The 16558-nt window shown below is 41.7% G+C and overlaps 1 non-coding gene across 1 annotated transcript; it reads left to right on the forward strand.

Moving 5' to 3' along the window:
* Nucleotides 1–1038: 1038 nt before the first annotated feature.
* On the forward strand, nucleotides 1039–1145 carry LOC141645047 (small nucleolar RNA R71). The gene has a single exon (XR_012544641.1). It is a non-coding gene; the product is annotated as a small nucleolar RNA R71 (small nucleolar RNA).
* The last annotated feature ends 15413 nt before the right edge of the window (nucleotides 1146–16558 follow it).

The raw sequence follows: 16558 nt of genomic DNA on the forward strand, positions 1-16558 counted from the left end.
TCCACAAACGCAACATTACCATCATCACGAAAATTTCTCTTACGATTCAAAATATCTTTCATAAATTTAGCGTAAGAGGGTACCTGGGTAATTAAATCAGTGAAAGGAACTGTTACCTCGAGATTCTGGACCATCTCCAGAAACTTACCAAACTTACGCTCCAGCTTAGTGGCCTTCAAACGCTCCGGATACGGGACTGCAACACTGGCCGTAGGATCAGTAACCTTCGGCTTCCGTAGGTTTAAAACCCCCGTCAAATCATCAATGAGTGACGAATCATGCAAACTAGTTGACGGATTTGCATCCTGCTCCGGAGTATCAGTCGATCGACTGATATGAGTGGTCGATCGACCACGTAAGCTGGGCGTGAACAGTTCCTGTCCAGAATTAACTTCATCAGGTGATTCAGTCGATCGACTGAGAATGTTGGTCGATCGACCAGAAGTACTGGCATTCAGACTCGTTTTTGCACCAGAATTTAAACGAGCTTCTTCATCATTTCCCGAGTCTTCCTTTGGCTTGTCGGGACTTTCATAAGAAAGGCCACTTATGAGATTGATGGCATTGATCGTCTCAACCGGCCCTTCACATTTGCTTGAAGAATTAGCAGCTTGCTTAGCCTCCACATTCTCCAATTGTTTCACAAAATTCCTTGAGGACTCAATTCCCGCTGCTTCCATATTTGCCACTTGAACCAAAAGGAGTTGGACCATTTCTCTCAACTTCTCGATCTCATCTGAGTTTTGAACAAGAATTTCGACTTTCTCCTTAGAAGCTTCAGAAATCTCGAGCTTCTCGAGACGGGTAGAAATAGAAGTTATAAGTGTCACAACAGCAGTCATTTCTTCACTTTGCTTTCGTGACTTTCCACGTGAACTTCCAAACTCAGCTCTATGGACTGCCATCTCCTCAATAGTGTTCCAACCTTTACTTTGACCGGTATTATTTTGGAACCTACCATTAGCAACTGCATCCAAGATGACCTTGTAATCATCATATAAAGCATTGTAAAATAGGTTGCAAAGATACCATTGCTGGAAACCATGATGAGGGACAGCTCGGACCAAACTTTTGAAACGTCCCCATGCTTCACAAAAATCTTCGTCGGCTCCTTGTTGAAAACTCGTGATTTTACCCTTCAAGGCACCAGTCTTTGAAAGTGGGAAGTACTTCTTGTAGAAGGCTAATGCTAAAGATGTCCAATCCGTGACTACAGCTGCTACCCTATCGAGGTAGCGGTACCAATCTCGCGCCGAATCCTTCAAGGAGTACAAGAACATAAACCTCTTTACTTCATCTTGAGTTACCCCAGCCGGTATAGGTATGGAACAACAATAGTCTGTGAAAGTTTCCATATGCTTCAAGGGGTCTTCATATGGGAGACCGCGAACTGATTTCGCTCCACTAAATCAATATAAGAGGAACGAAACTCGAAATTACCGGTAGTAGGGGTAGGTAACTGGCGCCCCTTTGGAAGGTGGTGCTCCTTTGACTGAAAATTATCATATATTGTAGCCATAATTTCCAAAGTGAGAGTACTCAAGTCTTCCTCTCAAAAACCTGTCTTCTAACTGTGCAAAAGCAAAACTAGAAGCAAAGGTAAGCAACGGCCTCAAGGAACAAAAGTTCCTTGAGACAAGAAAAATAAACTAAAATAAAGCAAACAGAATTACACCGTCTCCCCGGCAACGGCGCCAAAATTTGATACCGTCGTTTAGTACCAAAATTAAATTTATAATTCCAAACTAAAACTATAACTAGTGATAGTAAGGGTCGAACCACAGAGAGACAAGATTGATGCTCAAATAACCTTACGGTCTATTTATTCCCTAGAACTTATCAAAGCTTTCGCTCAAGAGAAATTCCAAATCTAACGATAATTCAAATTACCAATCTTTCAATCTAGTAAAGAAATTTATCAAAATATGCCAAGACCAATACGGAAGAACTCATACTACACAACAATCCTAATTTAATGCCATGGCTCACCTTGTTCCCAATCAAAGAAATTACCTACGCATAATTATAACTATACTAACTTCAAAATTAATAGTAAAGAACAAATTTGACATCATTGAATCAAACTAAGACAAAAGAAAGAACTCAATTGCTGAAATTAAATTGATGAAAACAAGAATCAAAATAACAAGGAAATAAGGAAGAGAAGGAATTGCATAAAAGGCTTACTAATTGAATTCAAGAACAAAGTATTCAATTCGAAAGTTTCCGTCTCCAAGCTAGATCTAAAAACTGAGTTTTTCCAGAATGAAAAGCATAACCTAAAAGTTGTTGCGTTCTACTGATAAAAAGATACTCAAAGTTAATTACAAGTTGGGCTTTTAAAAGTCTAACACGAAGAAAAACGTATCAGCTCGAAAAATGGTCGATCGACCGGTCAAGACGGATCGATCGATCAATATGCATGAAAGAGCATCGATGAGCTTGGTGGTCGATCGACCTCACAGTCTAGTCGATCGACTGAATATGCTGTGCAGTGGCTCTCTTGTTCCTTCCAATCAACTCTTCACTCCTTTGCACGCATCCCAAGGTGAGTGAATATGACTCTCCTTCTTCTTGGCTTCCTTAAACTTGCCTCTGGAGAACGAATTGGGCTTGATTTAGCTTACTTCCACGCATTCCTACAATAAATCATAGAAAATGCAAAGTAAACCGTTTCGGGAGAAATAGTAGCCTTAAGCTAACAATTATGCATATAAAGACGTGCCAAAACCACAGATAAAGTGTATAGAATATGCACGTATCAAATCCAAAATTTGATACCGTCGTTTAGTACCAAAATTAAATTTATAATTCCAAACTAAAACTATAGCTAGTGATAGTAAGGGTCGAACCACAGAGAGACAAGGTTGATTTTGTTTGCTATTTTTCAGTCTATAAAAGTAACAATTAATTGGGGGTTTTGAGTTTGGTTGATTAAATGGCTAAATGCTAAAATGAATATTCTCAACAAGATGAAAAAGAGATCGGGAACTTCGGTTTACCATGGCAAAAGTCAGGTCAGTAAGGCAGCAGAGATCTTATAGTACGGTCTCAAGGGATGTAAGCCAAACTTTCGATCGATGCTCAAATAACCTTACCGTCTATTTATTCCCTCGAACTTATCAAAGCTTTCGCTCAAGAGAAATTCCAAATCTAACGATAATTCAAATTACCAATCTTTCAATCTAGTAAAGAAATTTATCAAAAGATGCCAAGACCAATACGGAAGAACTTATACTACACAACAATCCTAATTTAATGCCATGGCTCACCTTGTTCCCAATCAAAGAAATTACCTACGCATAATTATAACTATACTAACTTCAAAATTAATAGTAAAGAACAAATTTGACATCATTGAATCAAACTAAGACAAAAGAAAGAACTCAATTGCTGAAATTAAATTGATGAAAACAAGAATCAAAATAACAAGGAAATAAGGAAGAGAAGGAATTGCATAAAAGGCTTACTAATTGAATTCAAGAACAAAGTATTCAATTCGAAAGTTTCCGTCTCCAAGCTAGATCTAAAAACTGAGTTTTTCCAGAATGAAAAGCATAACCTAAAAGTTGCTGCGTTCTACTGATAAAAAGATACTCAATGTTAATTACAAGTTGGGCTTTTAAAAGTCTAACACGAAGAAAAACGTATCAGCTCGAAAAATGGTCGATCGACCGGTCAGCACGGTCGATCAACTGAATATGCGGAACAGTAGCATCTGATGAGCTTCAGTGGTCGATCGACCTCAAAGTCTAGTCGATCGACTGAATATGCTGTGCAGTGGCTCTCTTGTTCCTTCCAATCAACTCTTCACTCCTTTGCACGCATCCCAAGGTGAGTGAATACGACTCTCCTTCTTCTTCGCTTCCTTAAACTTGCGTCCGGAGGACGAATTGGGCTTGATTTAGCTTACTTCCACGCATTCCTACAATAAATCATAGAAAATGCAAAGTAAACCATTTCGGGAGAAATAGTAGCCTTAAGCTAACAATTATGCATAGAAATACGTGCCAAAACCACAGATAAAGTGTATAGAATATGCACGTATCAGTATACATAGACGACATGATTGTCAAGTCCAAGGATAGAGAGGGGCATATTGCGAACCTTCGCAAATTTTTCTCAAGGCTACGAAAGTACAACATGAGGCTCAATCCTCAGAAGTGCGCATTCGGAGTAACATCTGGCGAACTCCTGGGATTCGTCGTTAGCCAAAGTGGTATAGAATTAGACCCTTTCAAGATCAAGGCTCTGATTGAAATGCCACAACCTCAAACAAAAAAAGAAGTCAGAGGATTCCTAGGGAAAGTGCAATATATAAGTCGATTCATATCGAAACTCACCATGATTTACGAGCCTATCTTCAAGAAGCTCAAGAAAACGGGTCACACCATGTGGGATGATGATTGTCAAAAGGCATTTGACCGAATCAAGGAGATATTGGCTAAACCATCAGTGCTCATGCCACCTCAACGAGATCAACCTCTTGGTTTATATCTCACAGTAACCGAAACAGCAATGGGTGCCATGCTAGCTCAAACCATAGGAAACGAAGAAAGGGCTATCTACTACCTTAGTAAGAAGTTCTTGGAGTACGAGTGAAAATACTCACAACTCGAAAAGACATGCCTCGCTCTTGTGTGGGCGACGAAGAAGCTACGCTATTACATGCTTAGCTACTCCGTCAAAATATACTCCAAAATGGATCCAGTCAAGTACCTCTTCGAGAAACCCGTCCCCAACGGACGCCTAGCAAGATGGACTTTGATGCTCTCAGAGTTCGACCTTAAATACGTGCCCCTGAAAGTTATAAAAGGGCGCGCCGTTGCCGAATTCTTTGCAGAAAATCCTATCAATGATGCACAAACGATAGACACTTGGTCATTTCCAGACGAGGATATACTCCAAACTGATGTAGACTCCTGGGACCTTTACTTTGATGGAGCATCAAACTTAAGAGGATTTGGAATAGGAGTGTTGCTCATTTCTCCTGAAGGCGAGCATACAACAATCTCTGTCAAACTCATCTTCGTGTTGACAAACAACGCTGCAGAATATGAAGCTTGTCTCATTGGACTACAAGCGGCAGTGAGCTTAGGCATTAAAAACCTCCGAGTACATGGGGACTCATCCCTGATCGTCAACCAAGTTACGGGATGTTGGAAAATTCGAAGCGAAAGATTAGCACCTTACCAAGCCAGAATAGATCAAGTGGCCTAATTCTTTGATCACGTGACCTATTTACACCTACCTCGGGAAGAAAATCAATTTGCGGATGCTCTTGCAAAACTCGTATCTTTGATTATTATGCCAGGTGACATGGTGGAAATGCCTTTATGTATCGAACGACGGTCAGAGACGGCTTATGTCCATCAAATCACCGATGAAGAGGAAATCGCACAGGAACCCTGGTTCCAAGCAATCCTAAATTTCAAGCTCAACGGTACCTATCCACCGGATATGGACAAGAGGGGACAACGTGCCATACGCCTGCTAGCTTCCCAATACGTTCTCATGCAAGGAGAGTTATACAAGAGAACACCTCTTGGTGTAATCCTACGTTGCCTTGATCATTCACAGGCGCGGAAAGTGATGGAAGAAGTCCATGATGGAGAATGCGGTCCTCACATGAGTGGGCCCATGATGGCAAAGAAAATCACACATTTAGGGTATTATTGGACCACAATGGAATCTGATTGCATCAAATACGTAAGACATTGCCACTATTGCCAAATCTTCGGGAATATACAACATGTCCCTCCTTCATTTCTCTATACAATGACATCTCCTTGGCCATTTTCTACTTGGGGAATCGACATAATTGGGAAGATAACCCCAGCCGGAACATGAGGTCACTGTTTCATCCTAGTGGCAATCGACTATTTTACCAAATGGGTAGAAGCGGCTTTCTACACTAGTCTCACGGCTAAAAACGTGGCTAAGTTCATACAAAATACATCATCTGTCGATACGGTTGCCCACATGAGATCATTAGTGATAATGGATCACATTTACAAGCTGAGACTGAGCAATTTCAAGCCAAGTAAAAAATTAGGCATCACCACTCTTCGCCCTATAGACCTCAGACTAATGGTGCGGTATAGGCGGCAAACAAGAACGTTGTCACGATTCTCAAGAAAATGATTGACAACTATCGAGATTGGCCAAGCAAGATACCCTTTGCTTTGTGGGGATATCGCACATTTGTTAGGATGCCTACTGGGGCTACTACTTTCTATTTGACCTACGGCATGGAAGCTATACAACCAGTCGAGCTAGAGATACCATCCTTGCGTATCTTACTCGAAAGTCAAATCCCGAAAGCCGATTGGAAAAGAGATAGATACGAAGAGCTCATCCTCCTGGATGAATGTAGGCTACGCGCCTTGCATAATGTCCAAACATACCAAGCACGTATCAAACGAGCTTTCAACAAAAGGGTTAGGCCAAGAAACATCAAAGAAGGAGACTTAGTGCTCAAGTCGGTTAGAGCTCTTTTACCTGTCGACCCACGGGGAAAATTCAAACCTAATTGGGCCGGGCCATTTATTGTCAAATCCATACTTCCAGGAGGCGCGGTTAGAATCAGAGACCTAGATGGGAATGAGTTCTCCAACCCGACAAACCTCGACAAACTAAAACGGTATTATGCCTAGAATAGGAACAAAAACGCGCCTCGCATAACCTCATGTGCCGCTCTTGTGGCACTAAATAAACGGCCTCTGGCCAAGCTGAAATAAGCTAATGTCACTTTGCTCTTGCATTTTTACAATTTTGTCATCCTCATATCATCAAATAAACTAAACTGCACCTTTAGAGTAAGCAAAAGCTCATGCTTATTTTCTAAGTTCATCACAAGCTCTTGCTTAGAACAATTATTCTTTTACATTTACTCGAACTATGCACAAGTGTTTGATTTCATTTTCTAAATGAATACGTAGGCAATCCTTCACGTGATACAACCCATTATTTTAAAATGTAAATAGAAGGACATTTGCATTGCATTTGAAATTGGACAAGAATAATAAATAGAAAATCACAACAGGTTTCATAACCACTTAACCTTTTTATTTCATTCACTTTCTAATAGTAATAATACGCTACATAATAAAAGAAATAAAAATAGGCTAGGATTCTAAAACCCCACCTTTTTATTACAATAATAATAATAATAATAAATAATAATAAAGACTCGGGCTATTCCTCCATTTTCCCTTTGCCCTTGTAATTCTTGTCATACTTCTTATCACGACCTCGAGCCGGACGCTCTTTCGCCACTTCGGACCTAATCACCAACGGTCTTTCTCGAGGCCTAGACTTCCCATTCTTGTCAGTCACTTTATCCACGACAGGAGAGGTCTTCGGTTTTTTCGAAAGATGAACAACTTGAAACCCGGCTTCCTCCTCTCCCTCAGTCAGATGCTTCTCTTTCTCTTTCTCCACCTCGCGCACGTTGTAGTCAACGGGCTCGCGCTTCCTCAATCTCTCGCGTTCTTCCGGAGTAGTAGCTTTCCTTCATCGCAGATAAGAATCCGACACCCATAAGGCATTAGCAGAAGAATTCAAGAACCACACGTTCCTTTGAGCCCATTTAATGGCCAACTCCCTTCGGCTCTCTGTAGTAAGCGCCACGGCAGTCTGCGGGATGGTATCAAGCTTCGGGATCGTCTGCTTTAGCCCAACCTGTCTCATCAGCCTTTCCGGGAAGATGCACACCATGAATTCCAAGCCAAGAATGCGCACAGATCGAGTAGGATCCAAGGAAGACACTCCAGTGACATATTCGAGGTGCCACCACGGTACAATCCACTTAATCAAGGGGCCATCGTCACTCTTTAGTTTGTTCTCCCAGTAATTGCATACTCGAGTGAAGTCCACCATGTACAACCTGGTCCTCATCGCAATCAACCGAGCATGATAAGAAAGAACATGAAATGGGGGCTCGATCAATCGAAGCCGTTCCATAAGCCAAACCTACCAAAATTAGGTATTAGACACGAGAAAAAAAAAACGAAAAAAAAAACGACGTAAAAGAAGAAAAAAAAAGAAAGAAAATGTTCTTTTACCTGCAGAATGACGGGACTTCCCAAGTACGGTAGGTCACGATTGGCTTTCCTATTATCCAAGCCCAACAGGATCTCTCCTAGATATAAACAAGCTGGGCTCCTGCGCAGCTCCATTTGTTCAACAAGGCCCAAAAGACGGGGATCACCTCTCAAGTCTTCATCAACATGTCCTTGGAGGACATACACATGTAACAAGCAATATCCAAATGCCCTTCATCTGGCAACATAAGAAACGGTGGGGTCGGCCTTGTTGATGAATCGATCAATGAAGTCCAACATTCGCACTCCTTTCGAGGTCACTAGACGGTCCACCTCAAGTCTAGTCAATCCAAGCAAGTCTCTAAATTTTCTTTTATACCCTTGCGAAGTAGAAGGAATAGCAGGCAAGTGTTCAGGGTCCCATCCACCAATCGCAGCAATTTCTTCAGGGAATGGGCAAATGTCGCCTCCCGAGAACGCAAAAACATGATAATTCGGGTCCCAGTAATCAAGACAAGCATCCAAGAATGGTTTGACAACCTTGATAAGCTTCAAACTCAACAAAGATCCAAGATTATAGGCGCCCATGTCGTACTTCTCCATGTTGGAAAACTCATTGGTCCATTCTTTTACGCGAATCTCCAAAGTATTCATGATGCGTGAATGTATTGAGATTTTTTTTATGTAATAAGACGAGGAAGAGACGGAAGAATTGTGTGAATAAAAGCTCTATCGACGTCTCTATTTATACTAAAATCTGTTTCCAAAAATCTGCCAGAACTGAAACACTTGGGAATAGGCGCAGCACCTGGTGCACCTCTTCAAAGGGACGCAGCTCATGTTGCGCCTCTTCCTCAGCTAGGTTAATGTGATTTTCCGCGTTGGATCTTTCCTAAATTCCGTGACGAATAATTTCCTATTCCTACGGGTTATTGTTTTGGTAAAAACGTGGAAGTTACCATATTTCGTGTTTCCTAATTCCGCGGGCACGCATTTTGAGGCGATATCCACATTCTCGTCATTTTATCACACTTGTACCTTTTCATTTTAGGAAACAATTCTCATTTTAGGAAATAATTTTCAATTCCAAATTAATTCACTTCAAAATTTATATATTTATTTCATTTATATTTATTTTATGTCTTTTTAACCATTTCATTTCTAACTTATAGGTTTCTATTTTTTCTTTTTTTAGGGGGTAACTCTCCCTACCGTCCAGTCATTTCCGGCAAATTTTTTGTATTTTTTGCATTTTCTTTGCCATTTTGCGTTCTTTTGAGTCGTTCGTTTTGCGCTAATTTAGGCCGTACGTATATACAAATGTATGTTTTGCGTGATTTCTATGTTAATTTCGGTAGCATGACGGCGTAAACCGTCATCTACAAAACCTGTCCAAAGCTGACCTGTAGATACAAGCAACGCAACCCAGCAGCAAAGGCACTCATGCCATTATATACAACAAAAAAGGGAAATGTACAACAAAGTGGGGGCTCAAGCCCCAAACAAAGTCCAAAATGTTCAAAAGAAAAGGTCAAAATGTACAAATGTGCAAAGTACAAGCAAAACTAAACAAAACTACTGCTGGTCGCCCACCAGCTCCGCAACTCTGGCCGCGAGAGCAGCAATCTCAGCGTCGCGAACCTCGAGCTCCCTCAACAAGCGAGCCGTCTCCTCCTGAGACTGGGCCAACTCTCGCTCCAGCTCGCGGTCCCCCTGTAAACAACAAAAATGGCTCATGTCAATCATTTCAAGCAATTACAAAAAATCAAATCAAGATTCAAGAATGAAATAGGCATAAGGTTCATACCTGGTGATACCCGTCGTTGTGAGTACCAAAAATAAATTTATAATTTCCTATTAAGACTAACCTAGGCTAGTGGTAACAGGGTCGAACCACAAGGAGGCAGATGTAAATTCTAGTTGATTTATATTCAGTCTAAGGTAACAATTGTGGGGATTGAGTTGAGATGGTCTAAAGCTAAGCACAAATAAAGATAATAAACTAAAAAGACGGTTTAACAGATAAAGAAGGGGTACTAGGATGATCGGTTTATTAAAGCTTCGGCGGCAGCATACTAAACAGGTCTAAATCGAACACAAGTGAGGCGGGAAACAAGAGGTCCTCTCGGTCCACTCTTAACAAATAGCATCTTTCGATCTCGCTATAGGTCCCTAATATCACTAATACTGACTCTCGTCCTGAAAAGTGACTAACGGTCTAAACTATACCCATCTTTCGATCTTAGCACAGTTTAGTCATTTTAATTGGTGATCAAATAACTTTCCCTATCTTTCGATCTAATGGGTCAGTCATAAAATAAGCATCTAACTGGTCGCATGCATTCGATTCGTTAAATACAACATTAAATTCAATTAAAACGAAGGGTAGCCTCACGAGGTCAGTCGATCGACCGATAATGCCAGTCGATCGACTGACATGCGAATCAGGCCGTGTTCAATACTTTGCCGCCTATGCTAAAACTCGCCTACATCCTAGCACAAACTATTTAGCTACTCATGCTAAGGGTGAAAACAATAACATTAATAATGAAATTAACTAACGGATTCATGCTTGAAACGACAAAGAGAACAATCAACATAAACAATAAATTGGCTGCGGGAATTAACTAGCAATTCTATCCTAATGACGAAATAAGTAATAATCTGGAAATTAGAACAGAAGGAATACCGAATTTCGCAGAAGGCATATAACGGAGTGATTGAAAGCACAACGAAAATCCAATGCAAATTAATATCCCAAACCCTAATTAGTAAACTAAAACTCAATGTAAATTTCTGATAATAAAGCTTGATGTCCTGAATGTATATCTCTCAGTTACGTTATATAGAAAGTATACGTAACAATTATTCCAAAACCTAAACTTAATGGGCTTCAAGTTCTTCGGTCTTTTAATTCACGTCTGAAACAGCAGTGTGGTCGATCGACTAAGGTAGGTGGTCGATCGACTGGGATAGCATTGAATAGTAGCTTCTGTAACCCGATAGTTGGTCGATCGACTATAGGAGGTGGTCGATCGACTGCTTGAGCTGCTACTTGACTTCTATGAACTCGTCGACTTGTCTTTCGGGCCTTGAATTGCGCACCAAGCTCGTTCCTCGGGTGAATACTTCACGTCAAAATGCAATGCAGGATACTTGGGGACGGATTTAGCTTGATTTCCGCTTGGATTCTTCACATTTCTGCAATAATGTACAAAATACGGAAGTAGACGGAAATAGGGAGAAATGCAGCATAAACTACATAAATGAGCTCTGAAATGCGTGTAAAAAGGGATGTAAAACATCATATAAAAGACACGCATCAAACGACCTCGACCGCCGACAAGTGCCTCAACGGCAGTCGCTCGCAGCCGGTTGGCCACCCTCCATAACGCCACGAACCGAGACGGCGCAACCTGCATTTTCAAAAAGAAATTCTTAATAATTGAATAAGTTCAATCAAATGTGTTCTTACACAAAAAAATTATGCAAATGAGAGGCTCACCCTCCGAATCAAATGCTGCCAATCATCCAGGCCAGCATCCATCACAGCCACGTCAAAGTCACGTAGCTCGGAGATCTTCGTCCTCCCGGTCGCGTCAGTGTACTCGAGGGTCTCGGGGTACTCTGGGGGCTCGATGCCCGCCGCCTCAACCTCCTTCAAAGTCGAATGTTTCTTATTAATCGATGATCTTTCATCCTATTCTCAAAATAAAGAATAAAGAAGAGTAAAGATGCTTACCACTACTGGCCAGTACGCCAACCTCCCGTAGAGGAACGCCGAATATTCCTCGCCAGGAAGAAGGAGGGCGTCACCCCCGACGCCTGCCAAGTCGGCCTCCCTCTCAGCCTCAGAAGGCTCCCTGAACATCGTCCTAGAAGGATCGATGGGAACCGTCAATACATCCCGGGAGCACTGACGAGCCAAGCGCTCGCCCAAGTACCACACCGGACCCATCGACGTCCTCAGCAGCAGCCGGCTCGAGCTCCTAGGTCGAAGGACCTCAGCCACAAAAGGAGGCGCTCCAGCGTACTCCACCCAAGGCCTGGGCACCCACTGGGACAAGACAAGCAATAAATCATTCTTATGATCGATTAGAATTAATATAGTAGCAAAATGAATATAAGTGAGATTCTCACGTTGTCCAGCTTAAGAGCGTTCACGTCCCGCCGGTAAACACCGTGAGAGGAACGCTTGCTCCTCGTCCTGCACATCACCCAATTCCTCACGACAGGATAGGCACTCTCCAGCGGCTCCGTCCTCTTGGGCGAGAGGCTCGGAAAGTAGGAGTACACCCACGCCTGTAAAGCAAGATAGTCAATAACGATCTTTCGTAGTTTGATACGGAAAAGAATTGATTTTAGTCTAAATGAAGGTTCATACCTCCAACTGCAGTCCAGGGCCGACAGCACCAGGAGAAGTCCCCTTCTCCATCAGCTCCGGACGAACCATGGCCCTCATGAAGCGGATGAGGACCGCGAAACCAGCAGTGACCCAGTCCCAACGCCCTAGGGATCTCAGGTCAGAAAGGAAGGGAAGAAGCTTCGTCGACAACCTCTCTCCCTTGTCTCCGAGGTAAATCGAAGACAGAAACCACCAGAGCCACAAGCGGGCCCTCTGCTTAGCAGTACAGGGAGGAGGAGCCGTCGCCCTCCTGTCAATCGTCACCAGCACCGGGGTCTTCCCCGCAAAGTAATCACGGACATTGGAAATGGGCACCAAACCAGGTACTGTAGCAGCCTTCGGCGACAAGTTCCAGCCGATCAACCTCCTAGCCTCGGCCGAATCCGCCCTCATGGCAGTCTCCGGCCACTCCACCGCCTCAGTCCCACACGGCAGACCAGAAATCTTGCCATAGTCCTCCAGAGTGACTCCCACCTCGCCGAAAGGCATGTGAAAGGTGGAAGTCATGTCCCAGAATCGGTCAAACAAAGCGCGGACCAGGCTAAGGTTAGCCCGCAACTTCCTCTTCACGATATCCCTCCAGGCCTGCACCAAGGCCCCGAACGCGCCGCGCTCGACCATGGCGCGCTCCTCCGCCGACAGCCGCTCGTAGCACTCCATCGCTGTCGTGTAACCTGAGAACGACCTGATGTTCCTGACCTCCTATTTTGATTTGAAACAAAAAGCTATCTTTAGTTTTTGAATGAAAGTTGGATAAGATATGAGCAAATGAAATGAATGAAATGAGATGAGTGATGAGTAATGAATTCAATGTTACCAAACTCTTCACCGTCCTGTAGGACAGGTGACCCTCTGCCGCCCAAAGCAGGTGCCTGCTCTCCCAAGTCTCAGCCCACGCGGGAGCTCCCCTCAGCTGACAACCTCCTCGCCCGACGTTGGCCCGTCTCGGGGCCTCCTCCTCCTCAACAACCTTCTCCTCGTGGACCTCGTCCCCCGCAGCCATCACCGCGGCGGTGAAAGACTGCTCCAAAGCCTCCTCGACAACAGCAGAGTATATCTCCATGGGATCTCTCCTAGAAGTGGAAGCCTCATCACCTACAACATTAAAGTAATTTAGGCCGCGTCACGTGACGACGAGCCTTAGTTAAGGGATTTTCGAGCCTTCGGAAGCCCTGAAATCGCCCTTTTCCCGCTATCTTTGGCCATGTTCTCACAAACCCGGTCACTCATGTGGTAATTAGGGTCAAGTCAAGCCTAAGTTGATACTTTAACATATTGCTATGATTATCGTTTAAAATAACAATATGCAAATAACAAATCGGAAAACAAAACAGATCAGCCGTGTATATGCATGTCACGGTTTTCAATGAAGAAAAAAAACAGAAAACAGCCGAGAAAAAAAAATTCCAGCCGCACGGTTTTCAAGGCTTCAAAAGATTATCGATTCAAATCGTTTAATGAAAATCACAATGAAAAATTTACGTGGCCTCGCTCTGATACCACTTGTAGGGAAATATCCGTAAAATTCCCTTAAAATTAAGGATTATAACGCAAATTTAACATGTGAATAAATGTCATAAACGAAAAACAAGTGAAAGCGATAAGAGAACAAGAATCAACCTCGGGTCCTTTTCGAATTCGGCCTAAGAACAGAAATCAATATAGATTTCCCCCTAATCGTTGCACCCAAGATCGTCTGAGACTATGCCCCTTGTGCTAGAAAGTACTCTCTAATTGCCTTGCAATATTGAGAGAGTTTTTGTGAGGTTTTCGATGTGAGATCTAGAATTTCAGAGAAAATTGCCCCGAAACCCTAATTTTGTGTGCAAATGAAAATGCTTAGGTCAAAAGGAGAGAAGCCCTCTCCTTTTGTTAATCTCGTCCAAACCGTGAGCAAGGGGAGGGAGTGGGCTTTCATTTTCTCCTTATTTTAACTCGTGGTCCGACTCGATTAGCTAAATGTATATGACGGGTTTTTAATTATAAATCGTCACTCGTTATCGGATAATAAAACATCGACTAGTAACATGAATTAGTCGATATATTAATACATGTCCGATAATGACAATATTGTATAATTAATTAAATTCAATATACATTAATTAAATATAATCGTTTATATTCAATTTACGAATTAACTGCTTAATTCACTTTAGCCATTATTATTTAATCCGTATTAAATAATTATCTCAACATCGCGTTTGACTAATTATTAGTCAATAACTCCGACTAACTACTTAGTCATATTAGGCATCAACATGACTGTATTTTCATACTGTCACATCTCTCAAACGTATCCTATAGGTGTGACTTTTAGGGACCAGTTGATCACCGCCATCTGTATGACAATAACGTCAAACTTATCTAGCAAGCCAACCGTTATTGATAAACGTGGACCAACTGATAATAATACAAAAGTATACCCTTTGATCCTTTTAGAGATTTATATGTCATTGCACTAACTGTGGAGGACACCAGCCCCAACAAACTCCCACTTGTCCGTACAAGTGTACGTGCAATAACGTTATCCACACTAACTGGAGGACACCGGCTCTAACAAATTAATGAGGGGTGTTACACTATTGTTCTAGTAAATCCTACAAAAGTCATGAGTTTCCAAGGGTAGTCTAAACTTTCACTTCCAGACTAACCAAACAACATAGAAAAAAGCCTAAACTTCCATTTAAACATTTTAACAAACACATAGCATTCATGAATTTGGAGACAATTTTATCAATCTAAATCCCAATAATCTAAACTCAAATCATCCAACTTAACCACGCGGGATTCCCCCAAACCCTAGAAGAGGATCTACTCACACATGTTTGAAATAGTCAAAGCAAATAGATGTAGATTCAGAACAATACAAAGATAAACATAATTGCTAGTATTGATTCAAGTAATTATAAGTACTGAAGTCAAAACAAGATTAAAATAAAGGAAAGAGTGGAAGGTTATATCAACAATGATTAAAAATGGAGACTTGGATTGAAATCTGAGATGAATGTCTTCAATCTCTAATATAACCCAAAATTATGAAATACCAAAGACTAATTGAAACTAGATTTATGCTTAACTATGAAGGAATCAAACTAGAAACAAGGAAAGATTAAACTATGAGGGTCTTCCTTGGCTTCCTTCTCCTCTCCTTCTTGCCTCTACTACACTTGGCTCCTTACTAATGGATCCGTTGGAGGACAATATTGGTGTTGGTTGTTTTGTAGGTGACGATACTAAGGGCACTATTGCTAAGAGTGCCAAAAAGAAAGGGAAATTTTATTTGAAAAATTTCAAATGGTTGCGCAATGCAAAAGGAGCTATGAAATGGAGCTTGGTTGGTGGCAAGCTCAATGACGAAACTTGATCAAATAGCTTTTTACGTCGTGCGGGACGTTAAACCAGCGCTTCTTGGGAGACAACCCAAGCTTTTTATTTGCTTTTATTTAATTCTTTTTTTTATATTTTCTGCAATTTACTGTTTTTCGTATATTAGTAATAAAATACTAGACTTGGCGATGTTTGTTTTGTGATTTATAGGTAAACAATGAACAAAAGATGATTGCACGCTTCCCCATGCATGAGACCCCGATCGGGGTCGTAACTTTCAAGAACGGAGGAGCTAAAAGAAATGCGAAGAAAGTCAAACTTGGCAAGATAGGGCCAAACCCGATCGGGGTTGGTGTCCCCGATCAGGGATGCAGCTTTTTCCAGAAAAAAAAAAAGTAATTTTTAAAAAAATTGCCTAATCACTTGAAAACATCATTCCTTCTTCAAATTTTCAATTTTTGACCATTTTCTTGAATTTTTGATGAGAGGAAGAGTTCCCCGAATTCATGCTAGTTTGGGGGGAGGCTAGCAAGTCGAGTAAGTTTTTATTTGTTTTGCATTTTAGTTTAGGTCTTACAACCCATTAAACATGACCTCTAGTCCTTCTTGTTTTGTGCTTTGAGCCATTCTTATGGTTTCGTTGGGTAGATTTAATTGTTAGCACATTGAGGACAATGTTATGTTTAGCTTGGGGGGAGATTACATTTGCATATAGTGTAGTTTGCATGTAGTGTAAAAATTTTGAAATTTTTTGAGAGAAATTTTTGCTTTGTGCTTGCTT

This window comes from Silene latifolia, chromosome 2, assembly GCF_048544455.1.
Source record: "Silene latifolia isolate original U9 population chromosome 2, ASM4854445v1, whole genome shotgun sequence".
NCBI lineage: Eukaryota > Viridiplantae > Streptophyta > Magnoliopsida > Caryophyllales > Caryophyllaceae > Silene > Silene latifolia.